This window comes from Mustela nivalis (genome assembly GCF_964662115.1).
Source record: "Mustela nivalis genome assembly, chromosome: 1".
NCBI classification, from domain to species: Eukaryota; Metazoa; Chordata; class Mammalia; order Carnivora; family Mustelidae; genus Mustela; species Mustela nivalis.
The window spans coordinates 54,285,388-54,303,684 of NC_139020.1; the positions used below are offsets into that span (position 1 = coordinate 54,285,388).

General features: G+C 44.0%; 1 long non-coding RNA gene across 1 annotated transcript; it reads right to left on the minus strand.

Moving 5' to 3' along the window:
* Window positions 1–6,267: 6,267 nt before the first annotated feature.
* LOC309856676 lies at window positions 6,268–7,503 on the minus strand. Its single transcript, XR_014307309.1, has 2 exons — window positions 7,360–7,503; window positions 6,268–6,577 (listed from the first exon to the last, which is right to left on the minus strand). It is a non-coding gene; the product is annotated as an uncharacterized lncRNA (long non-coding RNA).
* Between the last annotated feature and the right edge of the window lie 10,794 nt (window positions 7,504–18,297).

Sequence of the window (18,297 nt, forward strand, 5' to 3'; positions counted from 1 at the left end):
GGCTGGAGAGTGGAGTGGGGGCAGGGTGCCCTGGGGCTCTGGCTTCTAGAGTGCAGTCTGCACCCTGGGAGTGGGACTAGAGACTGCTCAGTGAAATTCAAGTCTTGGTCCGTGCCTTTACTGGTAGCATCCTGGACCCACAGTGGTTCTCATTAAAATCACTAGCTTTAAAAACTACTGATGTTGGCACTTTACCGCGGACCACCTTAATCAGAATCTCCATGCTCCACCATCTTTATTTTGAGAAATCACCTGGCGGAGCATGCCCGGTGCTTCCCAGGTACAGCGAGGGAGAGAACCACAGCAGAATCCGGTTTTGCTTCTGTGCATGTCAAGTATAGAGAATCAGCCCAGAGCCTTCGGTCCTGATGACAGATTCCTAAGAATGGGAAGTCATGTGTGATCTATCCAAGTGGGTTTTCACAAACCCTTGAAGCCCGGGCAGCAATGCTTCACAGTGGCTAAAAGCCAGGGCTTTGGCTGGCTGTATGGATCTAAGTGCTGTTTTACCATTTCCCAGCTCGGTGACCCTGGATAAGCGACTTACTCACTCTGAGCCTCAGTCTTCTGATACGGATTGCACCAATTTCATACAACTGTAGAGGGAGGGAGGTAAGATGATACAAGCAAAGGGCTGAGAGTAGTGTCTGGTGTATAGTAAGCTCAGTAAAAATTAGTTATCATTCGGGGCATCTAGGGGGCTCAGTTGTTGAGCATCTGACCCTTGGTTTTGCCTCGGGTCATGATCTCAGGGTTGTGAGATCGAGCCTGACACTCAGCACAGACTCTGCTTGAGATTCTCTCTCCCTCTCCCTCGGCCCCTCCTGCTCACGTACTCTCTCTCTCTCTCAAATAAACACATAAATCTTCTTTTGAAAAATAGCTATCATTCTTTTCCTCATTATTCTCCTTAACATTACCATTGGGTTCAAGGCTAGAACACAATGTGCGTAAGAAGCCCGGCAGTAGACTTCTCCTCGTGTATTTTCAGGGTTCTCAAGAGAGAGAGAACCAATAGGATGTGTATGTGTATGTATGGAGAGAGGGAGAGCTTTATTACAGGAATTGGCTGATATGATTGTGGAAGCCGAGAAATCCCACAGTCTGTCATCTGCAAGCTGGAGAACCAGGAAAGCTGATGGAATAAATCAGCCCAAGTCTGAAGGCCTGAGAACCAGGAGCACCCATTTCTGAGGGCAAGAGAATATGGATGTGCCAGCTTGAGCAAAGAGAACAAACTTGCCCTTCTTCCGCCTTCTGGTTTTATCGAGACTTCATGGTTTTGGTGTTGAGGCTCTCCTTCACTCAGTCTACTGATTCAAATGCTGAACTCTCCTGCAGACACTCTCACAGACACCCTGAAATGTGTTTTTCCAGCTCCCTGGGCAACCCTTTGCTTAGTCAACTTGACACATAAAATCAAGCATCGTGCCTAGCCATGCTCACGCCCACCCAGGAGCCATCTGCTCGACCGGAAATGACTCCATGACAGTTCTTCTGCCAATACTGTCCCGTGTACAGAATAACCAGAAATTAATATGTGTTCTTTTCAGGGTTTCTAGTCATATTAAGAGCCAGATTCATCTATTGTTGGAAGATTGTCTTTTGGAAATTTTTTAACAGTTGGAAGAGAACCAAAAATAAACAAAGCCAACCTACTCAAAAGAGTGAACTGTAAAAACAAATAGAAATAGAGCCTTCAGTTAAAAAAACGTGTTTTTCAGGTCATCACAGTCCTGGGTGAACCAAACTTTATCTTTAAATCTTGTCACATAACTAACCGCTAATACCATAGTTTTGCAGGGAGAGTGTGGCAAGCACCGGGCAGGAGAACTGGGAAGGGCTGGAGAAGGCGCCAAGCACTGTGTGGGAGCCGAGTGACATAAATGAGCAGAATCTTGCCTCCCTAAACCGTGCCAGGCAGTATGCAATTAACTCTGGAGGCCAGGAGACTCGTTTTATTATGTAGAAAGAGTAGCGGGGAAGGAGTTTATAGACAGATCTAGAGAGGGAAAAAATCCGAGGCAGAGAAGCTGATCAGGCACATGTTTAATCAAGGGAGTAGAAAAATGCAAAATATTTAGGCATTTGTTAGTATTGTGCTTGAAGCATTCGTCTCTTCAGGAAAAAGAAATACAAGTGATCCAAGTTTATAACTAAGACATATCTTTGGCACGGGCAACTGTATGGAATGTAAGACCACACTTTTTTTTTTTTAAAGATTTACATTGCTGCATTGAGATAATTTCTTCTTTCTAATGTCGCTTCTATGGACAAATGTTAAAATATATTTGACTTTTCATTTCACATCAAGAAATACTTTTTATGCATCTCAGTGTGTGTGATACCATGGGACGTATTAGACTAAATTAAAGATATTATCCTGTTTTTAGAAAAAAAAAAACAAACAAACAACCCATGGCCTAATAGGAGAGGCAAGGGAAGACAGGTGAACATTTCACCATATGTGAAGACAACAAAAGCGCCCATTATATTGGAAGTTCCAAAAGATGGCAACTGACTCAAGGGTGGCATCATGGAGAAGCTGGAAAAGGAGCAGAACTTGGTGTAAAATGATCGGCGTCGAGTCTTGGTCCCACCAGTGACTGGCATTGTGAGCTCTGGGCTCATTCCTGGTGGTCAGCCTCAACTTCCTCTTCTGTTTGTCGGAGATGAAGTGTCTGGGCTGTTGCCTCCTGTTGTTCCAATCTTGTACGTATGCAGCTCATTCCTTAGGTCCCGGTAGAAAACTTCTCATTTATCTTAGTAGAATTTCACCTTAGCAACAATTTTCAAAAGATGTGAAGGGTCAGTATATTTGTGGAAGGATTAGACATGGTCTGCGTGCCCCGGGCCGGAAGCAAGACAGATGCAGGCAATAGAAAGGTTGAAAAAGGGCCAGCCCGAGAAAGACACTTTCTTACCTTCACGACAAAAATAGGAAGCACTCTCGGCGTCGGGAGGGCTGCGTTTCATGTCCCCAGTCGTGTTTAGAGAGGGACATAGCAGAAATGATTCAAGCATCAGAGGATCTCTTTTCCAGACACGAAGTAGAATTAAAAATGGCACTAAATGAGTCTCATCAACATGCAAGGAGAGTACAAGGCAGGAGGCGGCCTTCTGGTTGAAGACTAATGAGAAGGTTTCAATTTAGGAGGTTTTTACTGCAATGAACTGACTTTAAATCTAATACCTTTTTTTTCTTACTCTTTTCTGAGATAAATCTATTTTAAATAATTCTTAAAATATATTGTACTTGGTGCAGATAGGAGGCTTCCTCTCTTTCTGAAGGAAGTGATTTCAGTGAAGTTATTTAACCCTAACGTGCCTGCCGACGGTGTATTCAACCATCCATGCTCTTGAGAATATATATGTTTAACTGAACCAGAGGGAAAATTAAATATGTCTCTTCCTTTTTGAGACATCTAATTACCAAGAATTTAATTTAGTAGGGAGAATTAATTGTAGGCCACGTAAGCTATCAAATTGACTCAAATCAGTATTTTTCCACATGCCTATTATCAGCCTCTTAAAGAGCCATTCCTGAGGAGAGTTTTGAAATGATTATTGAAAGTGATGTATTGTGTCCTATCTGAATGCCTGATGAAGTGGAAGCATTTATTGCTTTGTCTTAATTATGTATTTACCTAAATGTCCTTTGAGACCATCACTTAAAATACTCATTTCAATGAAATTTATTAGGTAAAAGTTCATATAAAATATTTTGCACCTGAAATCCCAAATTCAGCCATCTGCTCTAAAATACTGTGTCCAGGCAAGGCTTTACTCTATCTGATCTTGCAGTCGGATCCTGAATCCCTGCTCGGTCCTTCTATCACTGTCACCGTCATCCTGACCAGCAGGGCTGTGTGCCAGGGCCATGGCTGATGTCTCCTCCAGGGAAACGGCCATGTTGACTCCAGTCACTAAGCATGACCTCAGCAAGCTACACTGACCAGATTTCTCCACAGAGAAATGGAGTGGAGAGGGTAGCTCCCCTAAACATAGAAGTCTTATGGGTTTTTCTGTACAAGCCACTTCTCCCCCCACAACAATCCTTCCTTTTTTTTTTTTTTTTTAAAGATTTTATTTATTCATCCAACAGAGATCACAAGTAGGCAGAGAGGGAGGGGGAAGCAGGCTCCCCGCTGAGCAGAGAGCCCGACTCGGGGCTCGATCCCAAGACCCCGAGACCATGACCTGAGCTGAAGGCAGAGGGGAGCTCGATCCCAGAACCCTGAGACCATGAACCAACCGAGCCGAAGGCAGAGGCCTTAACCCACTTAGCCACCCAGGCGCCCCCCACTCCCCCTTTTTTTTTAACTTTTTATTTTTATGCCTCTGAAGTCCTATAACACTACTATCCCCCTGAGTCTCAACCCTGCATATGTATTTTTATCTCGGGAAGCTTTTGAAAAGTACAGATGTTTGTACCTGAAATAGTGGTTCTTGAACATCAGCATAGGAATCACTGGGAGAGCTTGTTAAACCCAGATGGCTCGTTTCCAGAGCTCTGATTTGGTAGGTCTGCTGTAGGCCTGAGACCGTGCTTTTCTAACAAGTGCCCAGGTGATGCTCAAGTTCTTGGTTCAGAGACCACACTTCAAGAACTGTGATCTAAAGATAAGGAGTTAATCAGTCTTTGATGGGGCCTGGGCACTTACAGTTTTGAAAGCTCCCCAGGTGATTCTAATATGCGATTAGGGTTGAGAATTATTCAATCCGGTAGACCTCTTTCTTAGAAGCATGTACTTTTAAATGTTCATATCAAGGATAGGTGTGATGTGGAAAATCTTATGCTAAAGACAAAGGTAGTGTAACGCCAATGGCCAGATGTTTAGAGTGACCTTATTTTGAATGCTCTTACTGGGGGCGCCTGGGTGGCGTGCGGTAGAACCTCTGACTCATGGCTTTGGCTCAGGTCGTGATCAGGGAGTTGGAGACCAAGCCCTGTGTCGGACTCTTCGCTCAGTGTGGAGTCGGCTAGGGATTCTTTCCCTCTTCTTCCCCCCTCTGCCCTTCCCTTCGCTTCAATTCTCTCTCTCTTTCATTCTCTCTAAAGTAAATAAATAAGGAAAAACTTGAAAAAAGATTTAAAAATGCTCTTACTTAACTATTACGCCAGCGACAGCTCTAGTTGTTAGCACATACAGTACTTGTAAGGCTGTGAGCAACTTCGTAAAAGAATTCTTACAGTGTACTTAAAAAAGACAACAAGCTCATGAAATGGCGTTCCCAAATATTTTCCAATTTGTTCTACTCAGACGTCACCAAGGTCCTTGTAAGAAGCTAACATAGTGTTGAACAAACATCGGGGAGCTACCCAAACAAATGTGTTGTTGCCTATAACATGGGCGCATGATAAAACACCGCAGATGAAACAGGCTCATTTGAAATCAGTGCCATCACTAAAGATGCTTTTTTTTTTTAAAGATTTTATTTATTTATTTGACAGAGAGAGATCACAGTAGGCACAGAGGCAGGCAGAGAGAGAGAGGGAAGCAGGCTCCCTGCTGAGCAGGGAGCCCGATGCGGGACTCCATCCCAGGGCCCTGAGATCCTGACCTGAGCCGAAGGCAGCGGCTTAACCCACTGAGCCACCCAGGTGCCCCACTAAAGAGCTTTTAAAATCTTGATTTAGAATGAGATCTTTTGCTGTTATCGTGTAGCACCCTGGATCAGTAAGGACACCATACTCAAAAACGATTTGAGAAAAAAAGTTGCCTTTTTATTGATAAGCCACTGAAATAGAGTATTGGGTAGATACCTTTAAGGGCCCTTGGGTGTGTTTCTCCACATACATGTCCTGGAAACCCCACATCAGGGCTGGCTTTGTGTATCACAAAGATCTCTGCTAGAAGTCATCGTAGGGAGGCTTTTACCAGAGTTATAACAGTGTATTTGGCATATAGTGTTGCCTGTCAGGAATCACTGGGACTCTGGAGTGACTACTTTGTAATTTCATACAGTAGGGATGTCCTCTGTGTGGAATTCTTTAAGATCAATATGATTTAAAATAAGGATAAAGGGACCTTTCAAATATTAAAGTGGTGTTTGAATTTTAAGAATGTTTTTGAAAACCAAAAACCTAGAGTGAGCAAATAGGTCCCTTGTGAAAGCTACTTGCCATTCAGATGGAACATGATGGCTAATGTTTGGACAGCACTTTACAGTGTTCAAAGCACTTCTCCGTGTAGTGCTCATAGGATCCAGGATTCATAAAAAAATAATATTAATTTTTAGAAAAACTATCCCAAGAAGGCGAAGTAGAAAATAATTTTCCTGCTTTTGTTCAATGGTAACTTATCCACGATCTCTGTGTGTTTGATACCAGCTGAACCGGAGGGGGCGGGAAAGCCTCTAGCTTGGCAGTGATTAGTGGGGGGTGGGATGGCGGGTGGGTAAGGGAGAGGGCTGATGGGAGACAAGGTTTAGGTGGAAACCCACTGTCCCCGGTGAGGTTGTCCAAGGACATTCAAGTCCGGAGCTGGTGGGACCTGGAGGCTGCAGATGACCCCACCCAAGTGAGTGCAGAACCAGGGCTGGATTAGGACACTGTCATCCACCCGAAAGGAGTCTAGAGATGGAGGGATGAAAGTAGATGCTTGAGAGAGTTTCAAGATCAAGGACAATGTAACCCCAGGTGGGTCAAGATGCAAAAAACAAAAAACAAACAAACAAAACCCCAAACAACAACAAAAACAACAAAAACTAAAAAAAAAACAAAACCCACAACCAAAAAAAACCCACAACTGCTTCACCCCCAAAACACCAACTGCCCCACCCCCCAAAAAACCCCAAACCCAAACAAAGCAAAAGGAACCAGGACCGAGATGAGAGCTCAGAGTCAAGGCAGGGGGCAGTGCTGCTCCTCCCCACACTCCCATGGCTGACACCCTGCTCAGCAGCTTCCTCAGTGTGCTGGGATGCACGCCCCCCTGCTGGGCTGTAACTCTCCCATGGGCTCTTGTCTCCATTTTATGTGTGAACCCCGTGCCATGGGTAACAGTTTCTTTTTAGTAGAAATTGATTACATGCTTTCATGTGTTGTCTCAAGATGATAGACCCCCATCTCAGATTATCTGAATATGCTGAAGTCATAACATCTGATAAAATTAAGAAATCTTATTGTTTCTCATCGTCTTTGTGTGGTAGGAAGATGGAGCCAGGTTCATCTATAGCCTTTTCTATTGCCATAGAAAATAAGAGAGAGCTCACAGAGTTCCAAAAGCATGTTCTTAATCCTCTTCATTACCAAACTAGAAAGGGTATCAATTCCCTTCTTTCTACACACACACAATAATGAGTCCCAGGCGTGAGTCCTTATCGCCCTCATTCCTCTGCTCGAAAGCAGCTTACCCAGCTCCAGCCTGTCCATGTGACTCGGCTCCCTGCTCCATCCCCGGAAAAAAGGATGATGCTGCTTCCTATTTGCAAGACCTATTCCTTTCACTTTCCGACTCACATTTTTATCTCTCTTTTCACAGAAGCTGATTCAACAAACACATATTCAGTTATACCTTCCCCTTCGTGTCACGCAGTCGCGGGAGCGGAGACAGATGAACGCGGCATTTACACCGGAGCACTGAAATGCCTTTGCATGAGGTTAAAGAGCCCACTAGGTATTCCCGTACCAGCAGCTTTGTGACGGCTCCATCTTGGTAATGGAGTAGCCCTTGCTTCGAGAATGGGCACGGCTGGCTCCTTCCTTGCGGCCGTGTTCCCCTTGTGGGGAATCCTCGGAGCGCCCCCTTACATGGTGCCTAGAGGAATGTGCCCAGAGGTTCTGAAAGCAAGGGCAGACATCGACACCCATTTTGTACAGGGATCTAACTCTGTTGCTGCTAACAACACTGAGAACCTGAAACGGACCTGCCTCTACCACAGAGCAAGTTCTGGGAGAGGGTCTGGTGGCCAGTTGAAGTTCTTGCAGGCTGGGGAAGTAGGGGAGGGCAGCTGGGACCCCGGGTGGGGGTTCCAGGGGCCAAGCACACCCCAGTTATATAGCGGCAAACAGGGAGGGCCTCGGATTGCAGTAGAAGGAGATGGGCAGGGACGCCTGGGTGGCTCAGTCGGTAAGCGTCTGCCTTTGGCTCAGGTCATGATCCCAGGGTCTGGGATTGAACCCCACATCCAGCTCTCTCCTCAGCAGGAAGCCTGCTTCTTCCTCTCCCACTCCCTGATGCTTGTGTTCCTTCTCTCGCTATCTCTGCCTGTCATAAATAAATAAAATCTTTAAAAAAAAAGAAGCAGCAGCAGAAGGGCATCCTGATGGGTGAGGTGAGCCCACCAGGGGAAACAAGGCAGGCCCTCCAAAGGCATAAAGCTATGATGGGGCCTGCTTCATTGGCCAACAGCCTGTGCAGATGTCCAGGGCCCTGAGCTTGGCTTAATGCTTTGTTCTCATGGTCTTCAAACTTGGTAATCTTCATTATTATAATTATAATTACAATAATAACTATTATAATTATTATAATAATAATTATTTTAAGTAGGTTCCATTCCCAATGCGGGGCTTGAACTTACTACCCGAGATCAAGACCTGAGCTGAAATCAGGAAATCAAAAGTCAGATGCTTAACCAATTGAGCAATCCAGGCACCCCAAAACTTAGTAATTTTTTTTTTTTTTTAGCAAGGCAGCTTAAGTAAGATTGAAGGTTGCTGACACTCGAATTTTTGTGGCTGCCTAACAGTGATTTCCCAGTTGGCAGGTGATATGCTTGTGTTCTAGAAGTAAAACAGACACGGAAACCAGCTGCCCTGAATTGTTCTCACCCCAGAAAATTGATGGCAACTTCCAAAGTTTCACGGAAGAAATTACTGATCGGACTTGCCGATGGGGCTTGATTTGAGAACCTGCCGATGACGTCCTCCTGTAATGATTTAGGATCGTCTGGAAATTAGTTTTTGTCCATGTGCTTCTCATTGTCTGCAAATGCTCTGTGCTCATGAGGCCCTGTACCCATGGCCCCAAATGCTTTCAGGGGCTGCAGGACTCTGGAGTGTCCCCTTGGACCCACGGGGACAGCTCTAGTCCCTTGGAACTATTGCCAAATGTTCCACCGGCCTTTTGCCTTCTGATCTGAGCGTCTCCAGTCTTTCCCCATCTCTGGATTTCCACCACTCCTGTGCCTCCCTGTGACATGCGCAATGGACAGACTTGAAGCGGCAGCCGTGATCTCAGTAATAGGCTTGCACCCCTTTGGACAAACCTAGTAAATGTGGAGGCGTTGGGCATTGAAGAGTCATGTTGAGTTCTGATTAGCCAGAAGGACAGGTTTGGGGAAGTAGTTAAGCCAAGAAAGGCCTTCCCTGCTGGCACACACGCGGCTGTGGCCATGATTGTCACTTCTCCTGGTCTCAGGTTCAATAGTCACGACTTTTTCCCTGCTCCTCACACCCCCAATTAGAGGAGGTGACAATGGGTCAAAGGTCAAGCAGCCACCAGGTTTATCATTTAGACAGGGTGCAAGTTTTCCTCCCTGAGGAGAAGATTACTTTTTATGTTTCGTCTCTGCCTTCCCTATAGCAAAACGGTTAAGTCCAAAGTCTCTGAAGGCTGCCTGCCTGGGTTCGAATCCCAGTTCTGACAATTGTTCTGTAACCTTCAGCAAATCTTTAACTTCTCTGACCCTAACTGAGAAATGGACTCCTGCCTCATTGGTGAGGATCAAACATTGGTCATCTTGGCCAGTTCCGGCCATTACAACCGAAATACCACAGACTGTGGGTGGCCTAAACAGCAAGCAATTCTCTCTCACAGCTCCGGAAGCCGAACGGTCCTCTTCCTGGTTCACAGATGAGTGTGTTCCTGTTGTGACCTCACATGGCGGAAGGGGCGAGAAAGCTCTTTGGGGCCACTCGCACGGGCCCTCATCCCAACCCACCTCTTGATACTATCGCACTGGGGTTGGGCTGCATTGTGTGACCTGGAGGAGGTCACCAGACCTGAGTCTAGCATTGTTTCATGGAGCACAGCTGGGCGTGCCTGAACGAATTGGCGCCCGTGGCTAGTCCTTATTTGTCCGCCCACTTCTTCCGAAGGGGACATCAGTTCCTTTCCTCCTCTATCTCTTTCCTGTGTGGACTTAACTGCTCCAAGGTGAGGGTGTGGGCAGAGTCGTACGGCGATTCCTGATTATTAACCCATCATTTAACCAATCATTAAAGGTCTTACCATTTACACAAAGACATAGCATGAAAATTTTTCCTGCAGGGAGTGGATGGAGGGTTGACCAACTTCTGGAGGCTTGGCCAGCTGATTGTGTCATGGCTGAGCTTCCTGCCTGTCGGTTGTCTGATGTGTTGACCAAATGCAGCATGTGACGTACAAAGAGAGATGGACAGTGCATTGCTTATGATGTTCATTTAGGGTTCCCTAGAGTTCCATCAAGCCTAAAGCTCACTGGAAAGAATGGGAACCAAATCAAATCTATTATCAGAGTGGAACATCTCCTTCCAACGCACCTTATAACCAGGCATAACTCCAAGTCATGTAATCTGCAAAACAGAGATAATTACACCTGCCTGCTCTGTGTCTCACAGAGACGGTTTGAGGATTAATTAAATAATGACTGCCAAGAACGCTGAACTCCTTTGAGATAAATGCTCTACAAATGCAATCTTAGATTATTATTCAGAACTCCATTCTGTAAATATCAGGACAGAACTTCCACTTATGAGACCAGACCACATCTGCACTGCTGGAATTTCCCCAGAGCATAGAAAGCCTGTCTGGAAAATTCCTGACCACCAAACTAACACATCACTAGACAACCTCTGCCTTCTGTAGTCATGTACAACTCAACGGATTCTCTCTTAATAGTTATCAGAGTCTCACACCAGGCACTCGCATTTGGAGTTATAGCTGCAATAGTAACGTTGCTCCTTCCAGAAGAAAATCTCTTTCATGATTATGACCTCATTCAGCTGATTCCTCTTCATGTGATTTTATCCTCCTCACTGAAGAGTGAGCAACCCATCATCCCAGTTTGCCGTGAATGGAGGACTTTCCATGCTAAAATTGGGATAGATCTGGGAAAACTGGGCTGGTTGGTCACCCTAACATACACTATCAAATACTAATGATCTGAATATGCTTTGTGACCTTGGGGAATTTACTTCTGAGTCTTGGGAAGCCATTCTACAAAATGTTAAATTTGGAATTGAGAATAATAAGAAATTATTTTGTACAAGGTACAGTCCTAAATGTTTTATGCTTAATACTCACCATAACTCCTGGAAGTTATTATCATTTAGGTAAATGAGTAAAAGGAAGACATTATCATTTCATCCATTTAATAGAGGAGACCCAAAGACATAAAGCAGTTTCCTTACGGTTAAGCAGCTGGTAAATTGGTGGGATTGGGGTTCCAACACAGGTGATGAGCTTATCTCCATGTGATACTACTTCACTCAGAGCCCTTCCAAAGTTCAGAGCTCATGATTATCCTACGAAAAGAAGCCATTTTTTTCTTTATTTTTATTTTAACAGCTCAAACTAAGGGTACAAATATAGGTGGATATTTTTTCTATTTCTCTAATTAAAAAAATATATATATGTGTGTATATATATATATACATATATATGTATATATATATATAAGCTTAGGACACCCTATGCCAGATGGTCAGCAAATCTGTTCCCTCCCTTTTGAGTATGCCCCCCTCACTGACTTGTCCCAGGCGGCAAGCTACACAGGACACAGGAGGACTCAGCACCGTTATGGGAGAGCATTCTGGAAGTCCTCTGCCACCATTACTGCCATTGCTTTGTGCTATTGTGCATTGGCTCCAATGAGAGCTGGCCTTACAGGCTGACCTATTGGAGTGGCTGAGCCATCACTGGCCTGCTCTTCACTTTCTGAGATGGACCAGACGCTCTCAGTGGCAGGGATAACCAGAGATGACACTCCTTTTTTGACTTGCTGGAGTCACAGCTCTCTTTCCACTGGGTCAGAATCGTGTCAGGCATCTGCCCCTGTGCATACAAACCTTTCTCCCTTTGCCTCCATAAAGACTCATATATCTCGGGGTCAAGTTGCTTTTCCTCAAAAAAAAGAAAAAAAAAAGTGCTGATTACAACTCTCTTCCACCACAATGGAGTTATCTGTGCACAGTCCTAAGGACAGTGGTCTTAGTTCCATTACCACAATAAGATACTGGAGGCCGGGGGCTTCAACGCAGACATTTATTTCCTCCCAGTTCTGGAGGTCCGAGATGGATGGTTGGGTTCTGGTGAGGGCTCTCTTCCTGGCTTGCAGACGGCTGCCTTCTCACTGTGTCCTCACAGGGTGAAGAGAGAGTTCTGGTGTCTCCTCCTCTTCTTATCAAAGCACTAATCCCACTATGAGGCGCTCCCTGCCCCCGTGACCTCATTTAAACCTTATTCCCTCCCTAAGGGTCCATCTCCAAACATTCTCACATTGGAGATTAAGGCTTCAACATGTGAATTTAAGGGGCGGGTGGTCCCAATTCAATGCAATGACAAAGGCTAACTGATTCTTTTCTAAGGAACTTGTATCCCACCCCCTCCCATAGGGAACAACGAAGTCGGGGAACCTAAAGGTGATTTACTCACCGATTGTGCCCGAGTCACGGTGACTTCCTAAACACTCCCCTCTTTCTGCGGAAAAAGAAAAAAAAATCCAAATCTCTTAACTCTCTACCTGTGAAAACTGCATCAAAATGATGACTTAAGTTACCAGTTTAAGACTCAGTGACTCAAGGATTGGACTCTGGTTCCAAGTGGCCTTGGCTTAGACCCATGTTCCCACACTTGATTTTTGAATTCAGAATTAAGATTAAAGTGGCTCAATCAAAAGCAAGTATTATTTCTTCCATTCTGTAATTAGCCGTCATCATTAACTAGATGCCAATGCCTATGCACACCGTGTTTAGAGCTTGCACATATGCAGAAGTGCTCGCGAATTGCAGAGCCCCAGACGGAGGGAGATGTGACTGGACGGTGGGATAGGAAGATTGGGCCCTTTGGACAAATGGTCTCTGATTACCTCAAAACTGACTGATTGGACACGTTCTCTACATCAGAAGCTCCACCGGTGCTTCTAGCATCGACCTTGTGTTTCGTTTGTTTTTGTTGCCATGCCCTTATCCACCCCACCCCTGAAGCTTCAGTTTCACGAACAAACAGTACATTTAAAGCTAAAAGTGTTTCAAAAAAATAATAATAAAAAAACAAAGCTTAAAGTGTTTCTTTGGCATCACGCCACCTTCCTGGGACTACCAGGACTAGTCTTTTTTCTAGGGAGGGTGAAAAAGCAGGTCAGTTGTGAAATCCTATGCCTGGGATGGCCAGGGGTCAAACCCCCACTGCTATTAGTTGGGTATCTTTGTTGGAGGGGTATTGCAAGAATTAAATAAAATAGTGTACATAAAACAAAGCACTTAGCATGGTGTCATGTGCAATGAGTGTTAGTTGATTTTATTATTTTTCATGCTCCTGTGGGACAAAGTTGTTATTTTTTTTTTTGTATGACATAAGAACAGGCAGATGAATGAACATTTGTTGAATGAAGATTATCTAGACCAGTGGTTCCCAGAATTTTGAATTTCAAGGCCCATTAAAACTTTAAAAAAGAAATGGGGATGGATAGAGGGCTGCTTACTTCTTATTTTTCTAAGCTAAGGCATGAGAAAATTAATTTCCAGCTACTAGCAAAAATATGGCATTGAAAACAAAGGGGATCGTATTATAGATAAAGCCTATAATTAAAATGGAATAAATTTGACTTAAGAAAAAACATGATACATCACTTATATTTTCCTCATTTTGCTTAGGAGTGTTGTTAGCATGATGCTCTGGCCAGGGGACCGGCATTTAGAAATTACTAATCCAGCCCAAACCTTTGCCTGGGTAAACCATCTGAGCCAAGCGGTTGTCTCTCCTAATTTTAGGGATGAAGATTTCACAGTCCTCCTGGCAGCTTGTTCTAAAGTTTAATCATGCTTAAGTTATATCTGAGCCGCCAGAGGATTGAATCAAATCAGTGACGAAAAACAGCCTGACCTGCCTGCCTTCTGGGCGAGCTGTGCCTTCTGGGGTGTTTACATTTATAATAAAATCTCCTCATGGCCGTTCAGATTTGAAGATAAGCCCACACACAGATAAGACCTCAAATTATAAAAAGAAGTAAGTAACGCGGCTCTCACCAAAGGCTTTTTGACCACAGCCTTCCTCTTCTGTCCAGGGACTCACAAGCATTCTAGAATCCATTGAATTCATCCTTCTTTCAAATCATGAGACCTTCAAGTGGAGTGAGCATGGAACAAAAGCCAGCTTACCGCCATGACCTGGTCTCCAGGAGAACCAAGCTGCCATTTGAGCCACTGGATGTGTTCTACTTTGCACCCAAATTTCTGGACCCCGGGAAAAGTCTTTTAATAGTTATAGAAATTACCAGAAAGTGCAATCAGAACCTTCCTACTTGAGATTTGTAACAATTAGCACAAGAATCTGAAGTCTGTTGCTATTCTGAAATGGGCAGTAACCTTGGAGGGTCTCCATTCTGTTTGGGGCAGAATCAAGACAAAGAGGAAGATTGCTTTTATTTGTTTTGAAGATTAATTCACATACAAATAAGCTCCACATAACGCTAACTTTTCTTTATCCTTTAAAATAAAATTACAATACTGATTATCCATCACTTTTTGTTTCTTTTAGGTTGGGACTATGCAAGACAGCTAGATACCAATGGGCTTCATTATTTGCATCCATTTGGTGTCTACCTATGACAGCAGTGGGATAGGAAGATAAAGCAGAGCACAAGTTTAATTTGCAATAAATTTAGGAGCCAACTGAAAGATTTAGTTGCTTCAAGACTCTTTCTGGTATAACAAATACATATTTTGAAGTGAAGGTTGGAATAAGGCTTTCCTACATTTCGTGTATTTTTATCACATTTTACGAGTTTCCACTCTTCAGTCCTTACCTCAGGTGACATCTGTTCTGTGCCCTCAAATCCGAATGAGTGATCTAACAACTGAACAGAATATTTGAAATTTTGATTATCCTTGAAAACTTCAAGATGCGGGACCACCATATCTGAATGTGAGTAGAAAATGAATTCATAAGATATCACACTGTAGTCTCAATGATCAGGGTACCAATTTATATATTTTTGGTCTTTTAAAAATTTTTTTAACTTATTATTTTTTAAAAAAAGATTTTATTTATTTATTTGATAGAGAGAGAGAGATCACAAGTAGGCAGAGAGACAGGCAGAGAGAGAGGGGGAAGCAGGCTCCCCGCTGAGCAGAGAGCCTGATGCAGGGCTCAATCCCAGGACCCTGAGATCATGGAAGAGGCTTAACCCACTGAGCCACCCAGATACTCCTATTTTGGTCTTTTTAAGCCCACCTTAGGATGAATCAATTAAGTTTTTATACATACAGACAGACTCATACATATCATGCTGTGAACCAAAGAATTGCTAAAAACACACTCTGCTTTGTTACTAAATGTTACCACCACATTAAACATTTTTCTAGTTCTGAATCGATAAAGGCTTGTGTTTTTTTTTTTTTTAAAGTGTTCCCAAGAATCAGGCAGACGGCTGAAAACAGCAAATATGTCCAAGTTATTCAATACACACCATTTTACACGAAAGGATTGTTCCTCAGAGAGGAGTGAGCTCTGGGTAGGGGTGGAGGCCCACTGTTCTGCAGGGAAATTCTCTTGACACAGGTGACCCTTCACAATACATTTGGGAAACGAAAATGGCTCAGTAAATGTAGATTGCCTCTATGGCATTGGGGTGCCTTGAGGAACGACCTTATTGTACCTTTTGCCCTCCTCCCTAAAAAAATAAGAAGAAGGAAGCAAAACAACAGAGAAGGACCCAACGCTACAGGAATTCACTCAATAGGCCTCTTTGCCGAAAGGAAGATATATCACTGTGAAAATAGTAATAGAATCGGCTCTAGTGGGCTTTCACAATCCAGTGCCCCTGCTTTTAGCAAATTCAAGAAACCAGGACATTACCAGGTCCATACACTATCAAGGGATTATCGTTGGAATACAAAACACAGCCTAGACGGCATGAAGGACATTCGAGAAGGCCACAGAGACATCGAGCAGGGAGAAAGGTAGGAGTGTTTCAAAGAAGCCTTTATCGGGCAGATTGGAAAGAGAGGCCATGGGGATAACGCTTTCTGGGAAATGTTTAAATTATAATCCTCAGAGGTCCAACTCTCCGTGTGTGTATGGACCATGTCTCCATAACGCTGCCAGTCTTTGCTGATGGATTAGAGCATTAGCGCTATTTATAATCAACAGAATTACTAACGCTGTAATCATGTAAGTTTGGTGATAGTAATTATGACAAAATAAATAGCAGTCAGGACGCCTTGCTGCCGTTGTTGATGTTGGTGCAAACGCAGCCAAGGAAGGGTTCCCCCCACCCCTTTTTCTTTTTAGGGAAGCCATCCAAGAGGGCAGAACCTGCAAGTGTTTGCCAAGAGAAAGATTCTATATGCCGTTTAAAAATAGACTTCCTGAAGAGCTGGGGGTTTTGAAGTGCAGATGGAGAAGAAAGGATGAGCAGAGTAGAGGTTAGAATCTGCCGTGGGATGTCCTATTTGCCTTCAAAAGTCAAATCAAGCTTTCTTCTGTTCAAAACAAGGAAAAATACACAAAATGGATGGCCCAAAGGATGACACAAAGGTATCTTGCCTCTTTAAATGATTTATGAATGGTTCACTTATTTTTAAAAATAATCACATATGTGTTTATATAAATTACACATGCAAGCATATGCTCACCAGTCCCCCTCGTGGAAAGGCTGTGGCTCGACCAAATTTGGAGCTGACAGTCTTTCCTCGGTCCCCTCTCTAGCCAGAGCACACTGCTATCCCACCACAGTGCCCCCTGCCCCCCACAAAAGGGTTCCTTTTGTCCTCCTGTAAGCATTTCTCACAATGTTTTACCATCCATGCTGGGTGAAAAATAAAATCCGGAGACTTTACTACCTATAATTAAGAGTTTCATTGCTGCTAGTGATATCAAGATTGAGTTGAGAAACAGACATTTTATCTGGTGGTTGGTTTTATTTCCTTGTGGCTTAAATGATGAGTGAATGTTTTTCTTGTTTCTTACTCTCCCCATACATTGTCTTTTCAGCAGAGAAATTACTACTCATTCTTAATAACTACGAAGCAATAAGGTGAGATATCTATTTGGAAAACAGTGGGTGTGCTTTCCAATTATTCCATTCATCATGATTTTAGGATAGCAAAAGGCAGGAATTTCCAGAGCCTCTGGAGAGGGCGGCTTAAAAGACTATAGGAAGTTAGAATCAGCCCCTCACTTCTTGATGGAAGAGTCAGCTTCATGATAGCTCTGGGATTAACAGGCACAGGCAAATAAAATAAAATCAATCCCCTTACAGTTAGGAACTCTGTTAGACAGAGCCCTACCTTGAGCTTGTTTTAGAATGTCCATGCCCTTTGAGTCAGCAGTGTACGTTCTAGGAGTTTATCCTATGGAAATAATTAGACCGATGGCAGAGACGTGCATTCAAGGACATCCTGTGTGTTGCCGTTTATCACAGTCCCTATTTGGGTTTGGAGTCTGAAAGCAGGACTTGCATGGATCCAGAAAGTTGATTTACAAGTTAACCCCGAGAAGCAGGAGTGAGAGAGCTAGGGAAGAAGGAATAAACAAATAGACGGGGGTGGACATCCCGGCTACAGGGGCTCAACCCTCCTGTGCCCTCAGGGGCATCACTTAGAAGGGCAGGAGGCTGGAGTGTTTATTAGTCCATTCCGTCTGCAGTTGGTTGAATGTTGCCTGGGGGCAGGGTGACAACACACACAGACACACACACACACACACACACACACACACACACTCTCTCTCTCTCTCTCTCTCTCTCTCTCTTCTCTTTCTCTCTCACTTCCGGCTCCTTTAGTGTTGGAAAAACTCCTATGCTGACTTGATCCCGGGACGTGAGCAGCAGGTGAGTCTGAGATTTTCTGACCCTCTCTGTGGCAGTTGTGACCGAAACCAGAGGTGGGCCAAGGAACCTGAGCCTAGGAACGAGAGGCCTCCCTACAGCCCAGCGCGCAAACATCCCAAGCTTCCACGAGTTGGAGACTCCTCCAGTACAACGTTATAGATCCATCCAGTGAAATATTTTGCAGTCACCAATCATTATGATGTCTATTTACATTATCATTAGGATGTCTATTTACCGACCTGAAGAGGCATTCACCAACAACCAAAAATGCAAGTTACAACGTGGCATATAAATTAAACATTTACTTTTATCAAAAAA